Source organism: Geotrypetes seraphini, chromosome 8, assembly GCF_902459505.1.
Source record: "Geotrypetes seraphini chromosome 8, aGeoSer1.1, whole genome shotgun sequence".
NCBI classification, from domain to species: Eukaryota; Metazoa; Chordata; class Amphibia; order Gymnophiona; family Dermophiidae; genus Geotrypetes; species Geotrypetes seraphini.
Window position 1 is genome coordinate 87,284,588 of NC_047091.1, and position 19,794 is coordinate 87,304,381.

General features: G+C 46.0%; 1 non-coding gene across 1 annotated transcript; it reads left to right on the top strand.

Moving 5' to 3' along the window:
* The first annotated feature begins 4,708 nt into the window (after nucleotides 1-4,708).
* Nucleotides 4,709-4,846, top strand: LOC117366247. The gene has a single exon (XR_004540524.1). It is a non-coding gene; the product is annotated as a small nucleolar RNA SNORA79 (small nucleolar RNA).
* The last annotated feature ends 14,948 nt before the right edge of the window (nucleotides 4,847-19,794 follow it).

Here is a 19,794-nt window from a genome sequence, read left to right on the forward strand (position 1 = left end):
ACGGAAGGGGAGGACAGAGATGGAAGATGGTTAGCATGGAGAAAGAAGAAGACGACAAATGGCAGGAGACCCTGGCAAACGAGTTATCAAGATAAACAGAAACTAGAGCCTGGGACTAACATAATTTTAATAATGACCAGACAACAAAAGGTAGAAAAAATAATTTTATTTTCTGTTTTGTGATTGCAATATGTCAGTTTTGAAATGTGTACCCTGCCTGAGCTGGTGTTAGACCACGAACGTGAGCTAGTACTTAACAGAGAGAGGAAGTCTTTTTTAAATTTATTTTGTTTACACCACAACACCAGTGTGGGTAGGAGAGGGCAAAGGGGTGAAGTGGGTGAAGAGACTATAAAATAAACCCACCAGGATGTTTGAAAAAAAAAAAAACAACAATCCCAGTTGGGCAGGAAAATTGAATTGAAAAATCGATTTCAATAGGCTGAATCGAATCATTTTTTTTTCATGATTCGGGCAGCACTAGTGGAAAGTTCCGGACGTGCCTTTTTGCATGGCACAGTCCAATGGCCAGTTTCTCTATCCCATTCCTAATGGGGATAGAGAAACTTTTAAGTCTCCTATAGTTGATGCGGTGGTCTCGGCTATTGCGTGTAGACATACAGTGCCAGTTGAAGGTAGTTCGGCCCTGAGAGACCTTCAGGACCGTAAAATGGAGGCTCTCCTTAAACAAAGTTTTGTTGTGGCTGTCCAGGTGATGATTTGTGATGGTTTTGTTGCTCGGGCCTGTTTTCGGTGGTGTGAGCTGGTTCTTGACTGCGAGTCTGTGGACTGGTCTTTGGCAGATCAGGAAGTCACTAAGATTGAGCTGGGCACTTTCTTATTTCTTTGATACAACCAAGTCCATAGCTCTCGGAATAGCGACCCACCATACTCTGTGGCTTTGGGGTTGGGTGGAGGATATGACTTCTAAGGCAGTAAGTTTCCCTTTCAGGCTCCTGTCTCTTTGGAGAGGAGTTAGATAAGCTGGTTCAGTCCTTATGTGATTCAAAGGTGCCTCGGTTACCGGAGGACTGATCTTGTCAGACTTTGCAAGGTGGTTACACCTGTGGATGTTTGTGTTAATTTCATAGGTATCGGCCTGGCCCAGGTGTGACCTCGTTCCTGTTTCAGTCAGTATATGCAGTCCTTTCGGGGGCCCGCTGGAGGGGGGGGAGGCTTCGTGACTCCTTTGGAGGCTTCTCCTCCACCTGTTTGACCCAGTGACTCGTTATGGGTTCTTCTCCTTCCCTCCCCCCCTCCATTCTGGTCGGGGCCCAGTTGTGGGAGTTTTACCGGGAGTGATCCATCATGACAGATCAGTGGGTCCTAGAAGTGATTTGGGACGGTTATGCTCTATTTTCCTGACTTTTGCCAAATTGTTTCCTCTTCTGGACCTCAAAGTGGTAGTCCCAGTGCCTCCTCAAGAGATTTGCACTGGCAGGTATAGATTTACTTTGCAATGCCTAAAAAAGGTGGGTCTTTTCGGCCCATTTTGGATCTAAAAAGTGTCGACAGAATTCTCCGGGTTCCATCTTTTTGCATGGAAACCCTGAAATCCATAATTCTTGCTTTCCAGCCTGGGGAATTTCTGACTTCTCTTGGCCTGTCAGAGGCTTATCTGCATGTTCTGATTTGGGCCTCCCATCAATGATTTCTTCACTTTGTGATTTTGGGAGAGCATTATCAGTTTTGGGCGCTTCCTTCTGAGCTCCCAGCTGTGGAGTTTCTGCAGTTCCTGGGCTGTGTGGTCAATCTGTCCAAGAGCCAGTTGGCTCTGTCTTGGTGCTTGGAGTATCTTTGTGTTCTGTTCGACACCAGCTTCCTTCCAGAGGCTTGGATATGCAAATGCAGATTCGCTCCCTGATGGATTGCCGATGTCCACAGGCAATGCAGGTCTTGGGGTCCATGGCAGCCTTCCTAGAAGTGGTCCGGTGGGTTCAGGCTCACATGCATCCTCTTCAGTATGTATTTCTTCAGTGGTGGTTGCCACAGATTCACGATCTGGACACTCCTGTCCCTCTTATGGGATTAATTTGTCACAGCCTGCACTGGTAGCTCTAGTCTTCCAATCTTGTTCAGGGAGTGAGTTTTGATCAACCCTAGTGGAGAGTGCTTATCACTGATGCCAGTCTCGGTCTCTCTGCTCAAGGCAGCTGGTCGTTGGTGGAGGCGTCCTTGACGATCAATGTTCTGGAAACGAGCCATTCGGCTAGCATTAGTGGAATTTCAATCCTTTCTGGAGGACAAGTCAGTTCGAGTTCTCTCAGACAGTGCCACAGCGGTGGCTTATGTCATTCGTCAGTGGGGGGCACCAAGAATCATCTGGTGGCACTGGAGATCCCTCCTTATGGAATGGGCGGAGGCCAGTGTAGACAATGTCCAGGTGGATTTTCTTAGTCGTCGTGCACTGGATCCCAATCTTGGAGATTCTGCAAAATGACCTGGAGCGCAGCCTGCCTAATTCTCCCTTAAGGTGGAGATGGCCACTTTCTTCCTTCCACAGTCTTTTGCATGGTCGGTGTTTGCCCTCTTTTCCAGATGTGATTCGATTCTTGAGAACTGCAAAATTGCTTCGGCCATCGGTTACCACCTGGGATCCTAATCTGGTTCTCTCTGTGCTTGTTCATCCATCTTTTAAGCCTCTTGACTTCTGCATGTTGGAAGGACCTTACTCTTAAGGCGGTGTTCCTGGTGACCATTACTTCCACAAGATGCATTTCCAAACTGCAGACCTTTTCCTGTCTGCCTCCATTCCTGGAGTTCTCTAAAGAGTGGGTCATACTGTGGCCGGTTCCCTCCTTTCTTCCAAAGGTGGTTTTGCCTTTCCATATTAACCAGTTCGTGGTCCTCCCAGTCTTGGGTTGTCAGGAGGGCTCGTTGGAGCAGAGACAGTTGCGCAAATTGGATGTCCATAGAGTCCTTCGCTCTTAGGTTCAGCGGCCTATGGAGTTCCATATGTTAGATCAATCTTTGTCTTTTTAGCAAGCTCTTGTAAAGGGGATGGTTATTTCCAAGGCTACCATTGCACGCTGGATCAAGGAAGCTATCACTTCGGCGTACCTTCTTCAAAAAAAGCCTGTTCCAGAATTTCTGAAAGCTCATTTCCTCAGGGTCAGGCAACTTCTTGGGCCGAGTCTTCTCGTACCTCCAGTGGAGATATCTAAAGCTGCGATTTGGTCAGACACGCCGGGACACGGTGTTCGGTGAGCATGTTTTTGTGGCGGCCCTTTAGGGGTCCCGCCCATGATGAATACTGGTATGTCCCATCCTTTTCAGTGCCTGTCTGGAGGGACGCTAAAGAGGGAGATATTAGATCCTCACCTGCTAATTTTCTTTTTTAGTCCCTCCAGTCCGGCGGTATTTTATTTGGTGTTTTTTCTGCGAAGAGTGTGTTTTTTTTTTCTCTGCGGGAGTTGGTTGTCTTGGTGGTTGGGGAGTTTAATAAGAGCAGGGGCATTTAGTTTGACTGGTTTAGCAGGCGAACTGTGGAGACGTTTTAAGGTTCTTGATCTAATCAGTATCCAGCAGTGTTTTCTGGTCCACTTTGGACTCTTCTTGTGAGTGTGGAGTTGGTTTGTTCTTGTTCAGCCTAGTTGATTTCTAATTGGCTATTCATCAGACTGATTGTAATGGGGACTGCACAGCCCACTTGTACTGAAGCTAAAAGTCAATGTCTCAGTCTCCACCTGCTGGCAGAGGGGTGTAAACCCATCTGTTTCTGTGCCAGTCTGGAAGGACTGAAAGAAAATTAGCAGGTAAGGACCTAATTTCTCCTTTTCATTGGTCTCTTATTCTGTTTCTGGGAGTAGTGGAAGCTGCAGAATATTAGAGGCATTTTGTGGTACACCAGCAACAAGGGCAGAAATCAGAATGCTTTTATAGGAAGTATAATTTGAAAAAAGGGCTTATTAAAAAGTTAACCTTGTGGTTTTGCAAGCAAAATTGTTTGCATGTAAACTGAAATAATGCCCCAGGGTTTAAAAAGAAATGTTTTGAAGGTAGTAATTTAAGTTTGCATTTCATACAAACTCTTCTTGAAAAGATGTAGTAGGTAGTAAACTATATTATTCTTTGTTTGACTAACAGTTCAGTAATATTAGACCTAAAATAACTGATAGTTTAGTAGATCTAAAATAGGAATCATCTGTGGGAGATTATTCAAGGGCCAAGACAGATTATTCAAGGGCCAAGACAGATTGTATACTCAGGCTCATGTCAATCACGCAATGGCGTCCTATGGAGAATTGCGCCCCCACAAAAGATAAGACACCAGAAATGTAGGCCAGGGTTTTCCAGGCCCACATTTCCAGTGCCTATCTGTGTTGTAAATCGTACCTAACGCCATTTCCAGTTTTAGCCGCACCCAACGTGGTGTAAAGCGCCTCTATAGGCATGATTCCGGTGCCTTTTATTTAGATGCTGATAGGTACTTTTATTTTTAACAATTTTCACTGCTTTAAATGGCATGTCTCGATTAACTTGGGCGCTGGTAGGGCATTTACCAGTGCCTAAGTTTCGACAGCGTTTATAGACTATCCCCCGTAGTGAAGATCGAAAACTGATTTCTTCTTTGGTTTTGTGTTACTCTGGCAGAAGGTACACCTTTTGAAGAGGGGCCAAATAAATGGATTGCTGCTGGGACAAAGACTTGTAGGGTATGTAGATCTGTTCTGACACTGTTCATGTTCTCCTGCAAAGAGTGCTTTCCCGACGGCTGTTCCTCTCGCTGCCATAAGGTTTGGGTGGTGCGATTTTAGGCTGTCGTAGATCAAAGTGACCTTCTTCACTCAGGATGGCACTTGAACTTTTCATGTGTGCCTTCTGAATTTTGCGGGGTCAGACAGACAAAATGGGAGCAGAGCAACTTGGAAGTGTACATGTACATCAGTGGTCTGAAACTCGCAGCCCACCATGTACTATTTTGAGGCCCTCGGTATGTTTGTCATAATCACAAAAGTAAAATAAAACAGTTTCTTAATCATATGTTTCTTTAGCTATAAATGACAATATTATTATTATGACTTAGCCAAAAGGAAAGATTTATAAACTATAAAGAGTTTTACCTCATGTAAAATTGTCATTTCTTTAATAAGACATTAGCTATTTTTTTCTGAGGCCCTCCAAGTACCTACAAATCCAAAAAGTGGCCCTGCAAAGTTTGAGACCACTGATGTACACCATTAGCAAAAAGTCTCATTACAGCGTCTATGAATCTACAAACTTAACTTCAAGGGTGAGATGTAGTGTTGTTACAACTCCCTCACCCCCTAAAGTACAGAGGCTGTAGTTCTCTACAGATTGCCTAAAGTCAGACGCTGGGATGCTGTGTGTTAAGTGCAAATTCTGTATTGATAACTATGTATATAATTGCTGGTGTAGAAAACAGTGTAAGTGTGCAGTTACATGCCTAATTTTAAATGCAATCACTTAACACCATGTTATGATGTAAATGCTAAATGTTTTTACTTACATGCTTAGAATTTGCAGGCTAAGGTTTTATAATGCAGACTAAGTGCAGTTATGTGCCAGCTATAGTTACTTAGTGCCTAAGTTAACAAGTTACATGTGTAACTAACTGGCAGTTTTCAATAACCTGGGTGTGCAGTTTTGTGTGCCAAGTGTAAAAAGAGGTGTGCAAGACTGTAGAATTAGGGGAGTGTATAAGGGAGCCATGATGGGGTTCTAGAGAGCACATGAAGGTCAAAACATTCCTGGGATGCTCACCAAAAAAGTGTGGAAGAGTAAAACTGATTTCTTTGTTCTTGTGTTACTCTTAGCAGGAGATACACCTTTTTGAAGTGGAGCCAAATAGATGGATTGCTTCTGGGACAAAGACTCGGGTATGTGGATCTATTCTGACACTGTTTGACTTGTAAATAAATGTTCACTGGAGCAGATCCTCTGGTGGTATTGGATGAAAGCAAATCACCTTTGTGAGGAGAAAGTTTCCCCCAAAAGCTCTTTCAACTGCCCAATCCTTGATGTAATGGAAGTTTTAGACAGTCGTAGATAAAGTAGCCTTCTTTACTTAAGCAAGTGACTTGTCCACCAGTACCTTTTTGAATTTTTCAGGGTCAGATATGCACTCTGATTTACTGAATTTGTTTTCCAGGGTCCTGAACAGGCCTTGTAATCGGTGTTAAGCCCAAGGCCGCCAGATTGAGAATGGTCAAAATTCTGCAGCCTATAAGCTGGTTTCCTCAAAATGAAGTAGGCTACATGTTTCTTGGCATTTTGTGAAACTACGAGAGCCAAGAAACCTGCAGCCTACTTCATTTTGAAGAAACCAGCTTATAGTTGCTTGATTTTTTTGTTCTCAGTATGGAGGCTAAGGTATGCTTAGGGAAAGGGTCAGGGGATGGTATTTGATATACTGCCTCTCTGGGCACAATCAAAGAAGTTTACTTATTATAAGCAGGCACTTATTTTGCATCTGGGGCAGTGGAAGGTTAAGTGACTTGCCCAGAGTCACAAGGAGCTGCTGTGGGAATCAATCCCAGTTCCCTTGGTTATCAGGCCAGTGCACTAACCATTAAGCTACTCCTCAACTCAGGACTTCCGGAACAATCTCAACATATTAGAGACAGAACTAATGTTCTCCCTTGTAATGTCTAAATTGATAACAGTTTTGAAAAGGGTTTGTTTTGAGGAGTCTTGTGCTATGCTGACTAGCTAGCTGTGAAATTCTATTCCCCCTTCTGCCTCACCATAGAGATGTAGCTGATGGCTTCATAGCAACTTGTTTTTAGCCTACTGATTCTGTGAAAGAAAAAAATCATTCATCTCCATTGTAGAAATCTGTTTGTTTGTTTTTTCTTTCTTTGTACAGGGTGAAAAGGAGCAATCTTGCCTGGTGAGATGGCCAGAAACATGCTATAAATCATACCATCCAACCTTTCCCTTATCATTATTAGCAAGTATATGTCACTGCTATGTACATTGTGGGAGTTTCTAATTTTATAGAAACATGTTCTCTTCAAATAAGTAAATGTAGTTTTTTGCTGACTGAATTTCTGTCAGCTGCTAATCCTGGAAATGGTTCTCTTGCCTCTCTGCTGATCTTTGTTTCTCTGCACTTAACTGGGCTAATAAAGGGGGTTCATCTTCAAATTACAGTCTGTGAGGAAAATGTTAAACAATGATGTCTTTTTAACCCAACAGAAGCTGAGAAGAATCATACAAGGGATCAAATGTTTGTCTTGTCTACGCTTTCAGGAAGCTACCTTGTGTTTACATGCGGTTGACATGTGCAGAGCATTCAGTGTCAGGCAGACCTATTGTAGAAGTTCATATGAGATATGCTGGTCAAAATGACTGTTTCCAAGACAGTAACATTACATATTATGTCCCCAAATGCTGAGCAGTATTACATGGTTTGCATCTATTTACCAGAAAATGCTATTTAATGCTTTTTTCATTGTTTTGAAACTCTTATATAAATTTTCTTAGTTTTGTATGAGAGTGTAATAGCTCAATAAAGTGGGACTGTTGCTCTTTGATATTACAGTGTGGTGTGAGTGTTTTACCCTTGGTAGTGCATGGGTGTAGGGAAGGTTGGCCCCATGTCTCTGGAGTCTGACTAGACCCTTAAGTCTTGGTTTTGTGAACCAGGGAAATTGGGCCTGATCTAAAACCTGCCCCCTCTCTGAGAATTGGTACCTTCCCTTCCAGGTCAGTATTGTAACCTTAGGTCCACTCCCTTCTTGAGGCTTGGGGAACCTGATGCCCTGATCATTACAATAGTTCAGTTTGTAAAATGGATGTTCGTTTTGAGTGTAGCCAGCAATTGGATATCCATTTCTCATGTATTTTAAAACGGGCTGTATGCGTGCAAATCCTGTTCTAAAATACATGAGAAATGAACACCCTTTTTAAAAAGCTGCTCTTTATGTAGTCATCAGATCATGTAAACTGGATTATTCCTAAATTTATTAGGATTTGATATTCTGTCCAATATAAAATATGTAGGCAGCTTACAATAGTTAAAAAAAAAGTTAAAGGATAGGAGTGTGTGAAGACATGACATGGATGTGAAGGGAAGAGGGAGAACTACAGTATGAAAAGAAAAACAGAGGAGGGAAACATAGCTCAAAGAAGTAGAGAATGACACAGGCAAATTTTTCCCTGTCCCCATAGAAACTCATTTTCCTGTCCCGATGAGTTCTTTTCCTGCCCCATTCCTGCAAACTATCCTCATTTGCACAAGCCTCAAACACTTTGAAATCATAAGTATTTGAGGCTTGTACAGTTAAGGCAGAGTTTACAGGAATGGGGCAGGGACAGCGTCGATACTCTATGGCAGGGGTGCCCACACTTTTTGGGCTTGCGAGCTACTTTTAAAATGACCAAGTCAAAATGATCTACCAACAATAAAATTTAAAAAAAACACAATGCACACTGTACGCATAGAAAATGTTAATTATCATTCCTATTCCAGGGTTTTTCAAAGAGGTCAAAGCAGATGACTCTATGCACTATCACCTCAGTAACAACCATACAAAAATAGACAAATATACCCCCTCCCTTTTTACTAAACCACGAAAGCAGTTTTTAGAGCGCAGGGAGCTGCGCTGAATGCCCAGCGCTGCTCTCGACGCTCATAGGCTCCCTGCGCTAAAAAACTCTATTGCGGTTTAGTAAAAGGGGACCTTAGTGTAAAATATAGACAGCAGATATAAATTGAGACACATTTCGATCACTAAATTTAAAATAAAATCATTTTTCCTACCTTGTCTGGTGATTTCATGAGTCTCTGGTTGCACTTTCTTCTTCTGACTGTGCATCCAGTCTTTCTTCCCTTCTTTCAGCCTGTATGCTTCCTCTCCTCCACACCTCATTCCCTCCCCCAACTTTTCCTTCCTCTCCCCTGCCCTTTCTTTCTCTCTGCCTCCCTTTCCTTTTTTTCTGTTTCTCTTCTTTCCTTCTGTCTCCCTGCCTGCCCTTTTTCTTTCTTTCTTTCTCCCTGCCCTCCCCCAAGACACTGCCATCGGGGACCCAAACTGCCATCGGGGACCAGGACCCAAACCGCCACCAATAACAGGCCCGAAAGCTGCCGCCGCCCCAACCTCTCCCTGCTTCGGCCGACCAGCATCGCGAGGAACTGTTGGGGGAAATGCTGCCGGGTCCTGCCTTCGCGGAAACAGAAAGTAGGCAGGACCCGGCAGCAAGAAGAGGAAATGCTTCACTAACATGTCTCCCGCCTTAGCCCGTAGCGAACGCTTGCTTCAGGGCTCTCAACATGTGCGTGCAGGCTTCCCTTCTCCCCCCCCCCCTCCCCGGGCGTAACTTCCGGTTTCGGAGGGAAGAGAAGAGAAGCCTGCACGCACACGTTAGAGCCCGGAGCATAAGTTCGCTAGGGGCTGAAATCTCCAAGCCGGTTTTTTGGTTTTAATGTTCAGCAGTGGCAGATGACAGCTGGGCGGACCGCCCAGCTAAAAGGCCCTAGGGAGAACACTGGAGAGGAAGGCTGATCGGCCCGTAGATCAGGACAGCAACACGAGTGCGATCGACTCGAGTTGCCTTCCTGAGCTACTGGTCGATCGCGATCGACGCGTTGGGCACCCCTGCTCTATGGGACAGGGAATGAGTTCCTGCAAGGACGGGGGAAAATTTGTCCAAGCGTCATTCTCTATAAAGAAGTCTAAAATAGAACTCTTGAGTATGTATGGGGGTTTCCATATTGCTTTAGTCTCGCAAACCCCTCCTCCCTCCAACATCATGGGTATGCACTTTCTATGTGTGTCTTCATAGGTGTGATTGTTTTCTTTCAAGACTTAAGTATTTTTCAACTCCAATTTAACTGCATCCTTGGGACACATTGGCACAATGAGCAGTTTTACATGCACTTTCACATTTCCTCAAATATATCTGTGTCACTGCTGGCTTCTTGCTTGATGCCCTGGACTTCTCTTCCTTGACAAGAGTTCAGTCATGCATGAAGCAGCAAAGCAATCTTGCCTGCACTGGGAACTTAGGCAAGCAAGGCCAGAATCAAGACCATCACTTCACATGCACATACAGCCCCACTTCCTCTCCCTATCTCCCCAGACCACTTTCCTCAAGATCTGCAGTTCAACACTTCTGTAAGTAAGCAAGTGATAAAACATGGGAAGAGTGCTTCTTTTTCTCCTTTAAGTCAGGCAGGCAGTCATACTAACAAAGAGAAAGGGAACACTCTCTGAAAAGGAAAGCATCTCTGCCTCCAAATCAGATCTATTCCATAAGGAAATTTCCACTCCTAAGCAGCAAAAGTCGGGTCAGATCATTATCCCAGGACAAGCAGGCAGCATATTCTTAACACATGGGTGACGTCACCGACGGAGCCCTCGGTACGGACCTTTTTAACTAGAAGTTTCTAGTTGGCCGCACCGCGCGTGCGCGAGTGCCTTCCCGCCCGACGGAGGAGTGCGTGGTCCCCAGTTTCTTCGTTTCCGCGGAGCGAAGAAGACGCGTGTATTTTTTCAACGGCCGTTGAAATCACTTTTTGCCTTCCCGCTCGCGCTTTTTTTCTAAATTTTTCTCCCTCTACCTTCGGGTTTTCTTTTTATTTGAATTGCAAAAAAAAAAAAAAAAAACTTTGATTTTTTCCTTTACTTTCGTTTTTGCCCCGGCGGGGCCTGTTGCCATTATACAGGCCTCGGACTTCGATTTTGCGGAGGCTATCTTCCCCTTCATGCCCCCGCAGGTCGGTTTTAAGAAGTGCCAGCGGTGTGCACGCCCGATCTCCGTTTCTGACCCACACAATTGGTGTTTGCAGTGCCTGGGTCCGGAGCATCGGGCGGACTCCTGCACCCGCTGTGCCACTTTGCAAAAACGAACTCTTAAAAACCGAAGAATCCAGCAAACCCTTCTCTTCGGCACCGAGTCGGCGATGGATTCATCTCCTTCAACGGCGGTACCGCAAAAATCGGCACCGTCAAGCTCGACACCGACCGACCCCGCATCGGCGCCACTGGCGCCAGGTAAGCCGGCTAAGAAGCCTTCCTCTTCCCTCGAGCGCCCTCCTGCTACGGTGGCGACACCGTCCCTACCGGCATCGCACCGGTCCCGTAAACGCTCCGCCCCGATATCGGTGAGTGCCTCGTCATCGGCCTCCTCATCGCCGGGGCGTGGAGCGGCATCCAAGGAACCGAAGAAAAAGAAAGCGGTTCCGATGCCACCCCTAGATGACCGTATCTCGGCCATTCTACAAACTCAGCTTCAGGAGCAGTTGAAGAAACAACTTGAACAACTGCTACCCTCTATCCTGGCACCGCTCCTTCCGGTACCAGACCGGCCCGAGCCCCGCACCGAGCCCCCGGTATCCACTCCTTCGGTACCGGTGAACACCTCGATGCCGATTCTTTCGGCCCAACAACTTCATGATGATCCAGTGGTTCATTCTCAACCCACAGTGGATCCTCCTCGGCACCAGGCAGCCCGGCACTCTTCTCGGGACCGAGAACGACGCCGATCGTCCTCCCCTGGTACCGTTTCGGTGCGCTCTGGTAAATCTTTGTCCAAGACTCGCCACACCGCGCCCTCCACCCCGGTGTCCCGACATGCACCAGAGGTCAGGGACCCTGATTTATGGGAGGAGACTCCTCTCGGTACCGAGGAGGATCCCTCCTCATCTGATGAGGAACCATCGGCACCTGATGCCACCTCTAAACCTGAACAGTCCTCCTTTTCTAAATTTCTGAGGGAAATGTCTGCTGCTCTGTCCCTTCCCCTGGAATCTGACTCCAAAAAGTCCCAAGCCTTTTTAGAAGCCTTAGACTTTGAGCAACCTCCTAAGGAGTTCCTCAAGCTTCCCGTACATGACATCCTACGGGAGACTTTCTACAAAAACTTGGAAAATCCCCTCACGGTACCGGGAGCTCCCCGTAAACTGGACAACCTTTACCGTGTCATCCCTATTCCTGGATTCGACAAATCTCAATTGCCCCATGAGTCCCTTCTGGTGGAATCCACCTTAAAAAAGACTCAGGGCTCCAGTGTCTATGCCTCTACCCCTCCTGGCAGAGAAGGTAAGACCATGGACAAGTTTGGCAAGAGGCTTTACCAAAATGCCATGCTTGCCAACAGGGCAAACAACTATTCCTTCCATTTTTCCTTCTATCTCAAACACTTGGTCCAACAGCTGTCTGCCCTCCAGAAGTACCTACCTGAGCGCAAGGTCCCGCTATTCCAACAGCACATCTCTGGCCTTCTCCAAATGCGCAAGTATATGGTCCGCTCGATATACGACTCCTTCGAGCTCACCTCTCGGGCCTCTGCCATGGCTGTAGCCATGCGTCGCTTGGCCTGGCTCAGAGTCTCCGACCTGGACATCAACCACCAGGACCGTCTGGCCAACGCCCCCTGTCTCGGGGATGAGCTTTTTGGAGAGTCACTGGATTCCACCACCCAGAAACTCTCTGCCCATGAGACCAGGTGGGACACCCTGATCAAGCCGAAAAAGAAGGCACCGCCTACCCGACCTTATCGGCCACAAACATCTTATCAACGGAGGTTCTCAGCCAGGCCACTCAATCCGCCTCCCCAGCAATCTAGGCGGCCCCGTCAACAACAACATCACGCTCAGGCTCGGTCTCAGGCCTCTCAGCCCTCTAAGCCTCCTCAGCCTACTAAACAAACTCAGCCCTTTTGACTCTTCTCTCCAGGGCATAGCCAGTCATCCACCCTTGCTACCTCTTCCACAACCCATCGGAGGTCGTCTCACCATTTTCTCCAGCCGTTGGGAAATCATTACATCGGACCAGTGGGTCCTCAACATCATCCGCCACGGCTACTCTCTCAACTTCCAGACTCTACCTCCGGACAACCTTCCCGTAGAGTCTGCTTCAAACTCATCTCAAACCCCCCTCCTCCTGAGGGAGGTTCAATCCCTCCTCCTTCTCAATGCCATCGAAGAAGTACCTCCAGATCAAAGGGGGCAGGGATTCTACTCCCGCTACTTCCTGGTACCCAAAAAGACGGGAGACCTCCGTCCCATTCTCGATCTCAGGGACCTCAACAAGTGTCTGGTCAAGGAGAAGTTCAGAATGCTCTCCCTTGCCACGCTCTACCCTCTTCTTTCTCAACACGACTGGCTATGTTCCCTGGACCTCAAAGAGGCCTACACTCACATCTCCATCAATCAAACTTCTCGCCGCTACCTGCGGTTCCAGGTGTTGCACCATCACTATCAGTACAAGGTGCTACCGTTCGGCCTCGCCTCCTCACCCAGGGTCTTCACCAAGTGCCTTATAGTGGTAGCGGCCTTCCTCAGGTCTCACAACCTCCAGGTGTTCCCCTATCTGGACGATTGGTTGGTAAAAGCACCTACATCTCAACTTGTGCTACAGGCTACTCATCACACCATCTCTCTCCTCCACCTCCTGGGGTTCGAGATCAACTACCCCAAGTCGCATCTGCTTCCCACCCAGCGACTTCAATTCATTGGAGCAGTTCTGGACACCACACTAATGAGGGCTTTTCTCCCCTCCGATCGTCAGCGGACCCTGCTCCACCTCTGTCGTCAGGTGCTCACGCATCCCTCCATCCCTGCCCGACAGATGATGGTCCTCCTGGGTCACATGGCCTCGACGGTGCATGTCCTTCCTCTGGCACGTCTCCATCTTCGCACGCCTCAGTGGACTCTCGCCAACCAGTGGTCTCAGACTACGGATCTTCTTTCTCATCCCATCTCTGTGACATCATCTCTTCAGCAATCTCTCCAATGGTGGTTGAACTCCTCAAATCTTTCCAGGGGTCTACTTTTTCATCTACCCCCTCACTCTATGATCATCACCACGGATGCGTCCCCCTATGCGTGGGGAGCTCACCTAGGAGATCTGCGCACCCAGGGACTTTGGACCCCACAGGAGCGTCGTCATCACATCAATTTCCTGGAACTCAGAGCCATGTTCTACGCCCTCAAGGCGTTCCAGCATCTCCTCTGCCCTCAAGTCCTCCTCCTCTGCACGGACAATCAAGTCGCCATGTACTACATAAACAAGCAAGGCGGCACCGGATCTCGCCCCCTCTGTTTGGAGGCTCTGCGCATCTGGACCTGGGCCACGGACCGCAATCTCTTTCTCAGGGCGGTCTATATCCAGGGCGAACAGAACTCTCTGGCCGACAATCTCAGTCGCATCCTTCAACCCCACGAGTGGACGTTGGACCCCCCGACTCTACTCTCCGTCTTTGCTCGATGGGGCACTCCGCAGGTGGACCTTTTTGCAGCTCCTCACAATCATCAGCTGCCCCTATTCTGCTCCAGACTCTTCTCTCCTCACCGTCTGGCCCCGGATGCATTCCTGCTCGATTGGAGGGATCGGTTCCTGTATGCCTTCCCTCCACTTCCTCTGATGTTGCGGACTTTGTCCAAACTCCGCAAGGACAACGCCACCATGATTCTCATCGCACCTCGGTGGCCTCGCCAACACTGGTTCTCCCTCCTGCTTCAACTCAGCTCCAGGGAGCCCATTCCTCTTCCTGTCTTTCCTACTCTACTTACGCAACAGCATCAGTCTCTACTACATCCCAATCTGTCTTCGCTCCACCTGACAGCTTGGTTTCTCTCGGGCTGACCTCTCCGGAGAACCTATCTCAACCGGTCCGCCTCATTTTGGACGCGTCCAGGAAACCGGCCACTCTCCAATGTTACCATCAGAAGTGGACCAGATTTTCCTCCTGGTGTCTCCGGCATCGTCAGGAACCCACCTCCTTAGCGGTGGAAACTGTCTTGGAATATTTGCTCTCTCTGTCCAACGCTGGCCTCAAAACTACCTCCATCAGAGTCCACCTCAGCGCCATCACTGCGTTCCATGAGCCTGTTTTCGGAAAACCTCTCACGGCTCATCCTCTGGTTTCCAGATTCATGAGAGGCCTCTTCAACATCAAACCGCCTCTCAAGCCTCCTCCTGTCGTCTGGGACCTGAATGTGGTTCTCTCAGCTCTTATGAAACCTCCGTTTGAGCCTCTTGCCACAACTTCTCTCAGGCTTCTAACCTGGAAGGTGCTTTTCCTAATTGCCATCACCTCTGCCAGGAGGGTTAGCGAACTGCATGCACTGGTCGCCGACCCACCTTTCACTGTTTTTCACCATGACAAGGTTGTCCTGCGTACCCACCCTAAATTCCTTCCCAAGGTGGTCTCAGCTTTTCACCTCAACCAGTCCATTGTGCTGCCCGTCTTCTTCCCTAAGCCTCACTCGCATCCTGGGGAACAGATGTTGCACACGCTGGATTGTAAGCGTGCCCTTGCTTACTATCTTGATCGTACCAGAGCTCACCGTACAGCCCCTCAGCTCTTTTTGTCTTTCGACCCCAACCGTTTGGGTCGTCCTGTCTCCAAACGGACACTTTCAAATTGGCTTGCTGCCTGTATTGCTTTCTGCTACGCTCGGGCCGGTCTCTCACTGGAAGGAACGGTCACGGCCCACAGAGTCAGAGCTATGGCTGCTTCTGTAGCTTTCCTCCGCTCCACGCCCATCGAGGAAATCTGCAAGGCGGCCACTTGGTCCTCAGTTCACACGTTCACTACTCACTACTGTCTGGATGCGTTCTCCAGACGGGATGGACACTTCGGCCAATCTGTGTTACAAAATTTATTTTCCTAATGGCCAACCATCCCACCTCCCTCTTTGTTAGCTTGGAGGTCACCCATGTGTTAAGAATATGCTGCCTGCTTGTCCTGGGATAAAGCACAGTTACTTACCGTAACAGGTGTTATCCAGGGACAGCAGGCAGATATTCTTACGTCCCACCCACCTCCCCGGGTTGGCTTATACTAACTGGGGACCACGCACTCCTCCGTCGGGCGGGAAGGCACTCGCGCACGCGCGGTGCGGCCAACTAGAAACTTCTAGTTAAAAAGGTCCGTACCGAGGGCTCCGTCGGTGACGTCACCCATGTGTTAAGAATATCTGCCTGCTGTCCCTGGATAACACCTGTTACGGTAAGTAACTGTGCTTTATGACTCTTTAGTTCAGTGGCTTAAGATGCTTCCAGTTCTCCTGACTCCACTATATAGCTTTCATTCAACTGCAGGATAGTACCAGCATTTTCAACTCAGCAGACGTTCTGCTAATACTGCTGCATAATCCATTCTTGGTATTCACCTTATTTTATTTATTTAAGATTTTTTAACCACCTATAACTAGGCGCTTTTACAAAAATAATCAAAACTAAGAAACATACAGCACATATTATACAAATAACAAGTCCATATCAGCCATATTTTACAGCACTCAACAGCGTACCAATACAGAAACATTCATAATCCAGGGAAAAGAAATTTATTGAAATGCTTCTACAAATAATGTAGTTTTCAGAAGTTTCACCTTCAGACCACAGTTATTCTAGAGTCCCTTTTGCTCACATCTGAGAAGATAGTGGACATTTTTCTGGGTAAGAGAACATTATTTCCAGTTCAATAGGTGGACATTTTAGACATATGGCTTATCTCCCAATGGCTGCGTGAGAAAAACCTGATCTGGATAAAAGAAGCACTATAGGTAGTGTTTACTGCAGGGATGGCCACCAGGCTACAGTATTCCAGAGAACCAACTATCTTGATGGCAGGATTACACTGGTTATGCACCATCCAGCTGGGATATTGACTTTGTAGCCCCTAAATTAGTCAATGTTTAAATTTATAAAGCTATGCAGTATAGAGGGTTTGGGAAGGCCTAGGTATTAGATTTAAATAGATTAAAGGTTAAATTTGTATACCCTCTACCAAAAGGGTGAGGGACAAGTTGGAGGAAAACAAATTGACATGGATTAGCTAAAATATCTTCCAAGGGGGTCAAGCCTCTGGCTCTCAAGTTAGAGAGAGATTTAATATTCCCAGAAATAACTAGGTGATCTGTGTGATCCAGTTTGGTCTTTATGTACCATCTAGTATGTTACATGAAATCCAGGGTCTTAGCTTTCACATAATCCATGCTGTCACCCAAGACTACTTAATCCAATTCATTTTAAAAAAAATACTTTATTAAGTTTCAAAATATTAACAGTGCAATGTATAAAATAATAAGCAGACATTAAAGCGTGAACGCACATACCATTTACAAGTATCCATACAGAATCATTTTATCCCGCCTACCCCTTTCCAATAAATAATCATAAATCAAACATTTTAACCACCCTCCCACCCTGGATGTGCATAGAATTACCAATTAAAAACCAAAAATATACCCTATTGTGCATGAACTAGAGGTCATTAAGAGCTTCTTTGCTTTTAATTGTAAAGCCAGTATTTAGCTGTAATTTCACCTTCATTGCAGTTGCTGCTCAGTAATTCTTTCTGAATTGGAGATCTGTCAAAATATCAGGTGATATAAAGTGAGATGGAAATCTCAGCCCATGTTTTAGGGGCAGTATCAGAAGCAATCATAGGATGACTTCTGTTTGATTGCTATGGAGTTCACATTTTGAAAAGGACACTGTAATCTGTCGCTAATATTGGCTGCAGTACCTGAAGATTGGAGGGTTGCCAATGTTACGCTGATTTTTAAAAAGAGTTCCAGCGGAGATCTGGGGAATTACAGATCGGTAAACCTGACCTCAGTGCTGGGCAAAATAGTGGATATGATTATAAAAAATAAAATTGTGGAACGTGTAGATAAACATGATTTAATGAGACAGCATGGGTTCAGCCAAGGGAGGGCTTGCCTCACCAATTTGCTTGACTTCTTTGAAGGTGTGAATTAGAGAATGACACGGGGAAAAAATTTATCACCGTTCCCAACCCGTCCCCGTGAGCTCATCCCCGTCCCTGCCCTGTCCACCCCATCCTTGCGAGCTCAGTCCCCGTCCCTGCCCTGCTAACTGTCATATCTCATTCGCACAAGCCTTGAATAGTTATGATTTTATACTGAACTTATTTTATTAAAGTATAAAAAGACTTTCTGTATAATTGTCATTTTATAAACACAAATAAAGAAGGATCAACAAAACCCCTGTCTCCCCTCCCTTTCACAAATATCCCCTCAACTATTGTGAAAACTGAATAAACCAAATTACTACAGAATGCTACATAGAAAAATCAAGCTGACAGAATACTTTAGTCACACATGGCAAGAGTAGTGTTAGGGGAATTCAACTCACACATGGCAAGAATAGTGTTAGGGGAATTCAACTAGGGCAATTGCTCCCTGGTCGGAGAGAGCCCTAAGCCTTCTGGAAGCTAAAGAAGCTCAGCCTGGGCTTTGCGGTCCCCAGTTATGTCTAATACCAGTTTTAGCAGGATACATATTTAAAATCTGAAATATTCTAATCACAAAATATAAAATAAATTAATTCACATTGGTCTCAAGGCTTTGGTTTTGGGTTCCTTCTGTCTTCATCGTGGTATGGCTGGCTCCTGAAGGTAAAATAGGTGCAAAAGGAGCTGGGGAGGAGATGCCAAGTCTGATACAGGCACAATGTTTTTTTACCACAGGAGCAAGACTTTTCACCGCTCCCATGGGGCGGTGAAAGGTCTTGTCCCCGTTCCTGTGGTAAACCAGTTGCAAATGTCTCCATTCCTGTGGATTTACGGCCGTGGCCACGGTTTACCGTGATAAACGTGGATAAAGGCGGTTGATGTAGTGTATCTAGATTTCCAGAAAGCTTCTAACAAAGTTCCTCATGAGAGGCTCCTGAGAAAATTAAAGTGTCATGGGATAGGAGGCAACATTCAATTGTGGGTTAAGAATTGGTTATTTGGAGAGAAAACAAAGAGTAGGGCTAAATGACCATTTTTCTCAATGGAGGAGGGTAAATAGTGGTGTGCTGCAGGGATCAGTACTATTTAACTTATTTATAAAAGATTAGAAATTTGGAACTACGAGTGAAGTGATTAAATTTGCAGATGACACTAAACAGTTAAAACGCATGCAGACTGTGAAAAACTGCAAGAAGACTGGGCGTCCAAATGGCTGATGAAATTTAATGTGGACAAATGCAAAGTGATGCACATTGGCAAGAATCCAAATCATAGTTAACAGATGCTAGGGTCCACCTTAAAGGTCAGCGCTCAAAAAAAAAAAGAGATCTGGGTGTCTTCATGGACTGAAACCTTCCAGCCAATGTGCCACGGCAGCCAAGAAAGCAAACAAAGCTAGTAATTTATAAGAAAATGGATGGTAAACAAGGCTAAGAATGTTCTAATGCCTCTGTATCGCTCATTGGTGCAACCTCACCTTGAGTATTGCGTTCAGTTCTGGTTTCTTTATCTCAAAAAAGATATAGCGGCACTAGAAAAGGTTCAAAGAAGATCAACCAAGATGATAAATTGGATGGAACTCCTCGTATGAGGAAAGACTAAAGAGGTTAAGGCTCTTCGGATGGGAAAAGAGACAGCTGAGGAGAGATGATTGAAGTCTACAAAATCCTGAGTGGTGTAGAATAGGTACAAGTGGACTGATTTTTTTTTTTTTTTTTTCCTGCATCAAGATTTACAAAGACTAGGGTAGTCCAGGGATGAATTTGGTGTGAAGAGATGCTGGCTTACATCCTGTTAAAGTTACCCTGGCCCTGTTTTTGCCTTATCTTAATATATCAGCTATACTACTATTTGGGTTTTTGCCAGGTACTTGTGACTTGGATTGGGCTAGATCAGTGGTCTCAAACTCAAACCCTTGGTGAGGCCACATTTTGGATTTGTAGGTACTTAGAGAGCCGCAGAAAAAATAGTTAATGTCTTATTAAAGAAATGACAATTTTGCATGAGGTAAAATCCTTTATCTATCTATCTATCTATATATATATAAAATCGGAGGTATGTATGTATGTATGTGTGTGTGTATGTGCCGCGATCACGCAAAAACGGCTTGACCGA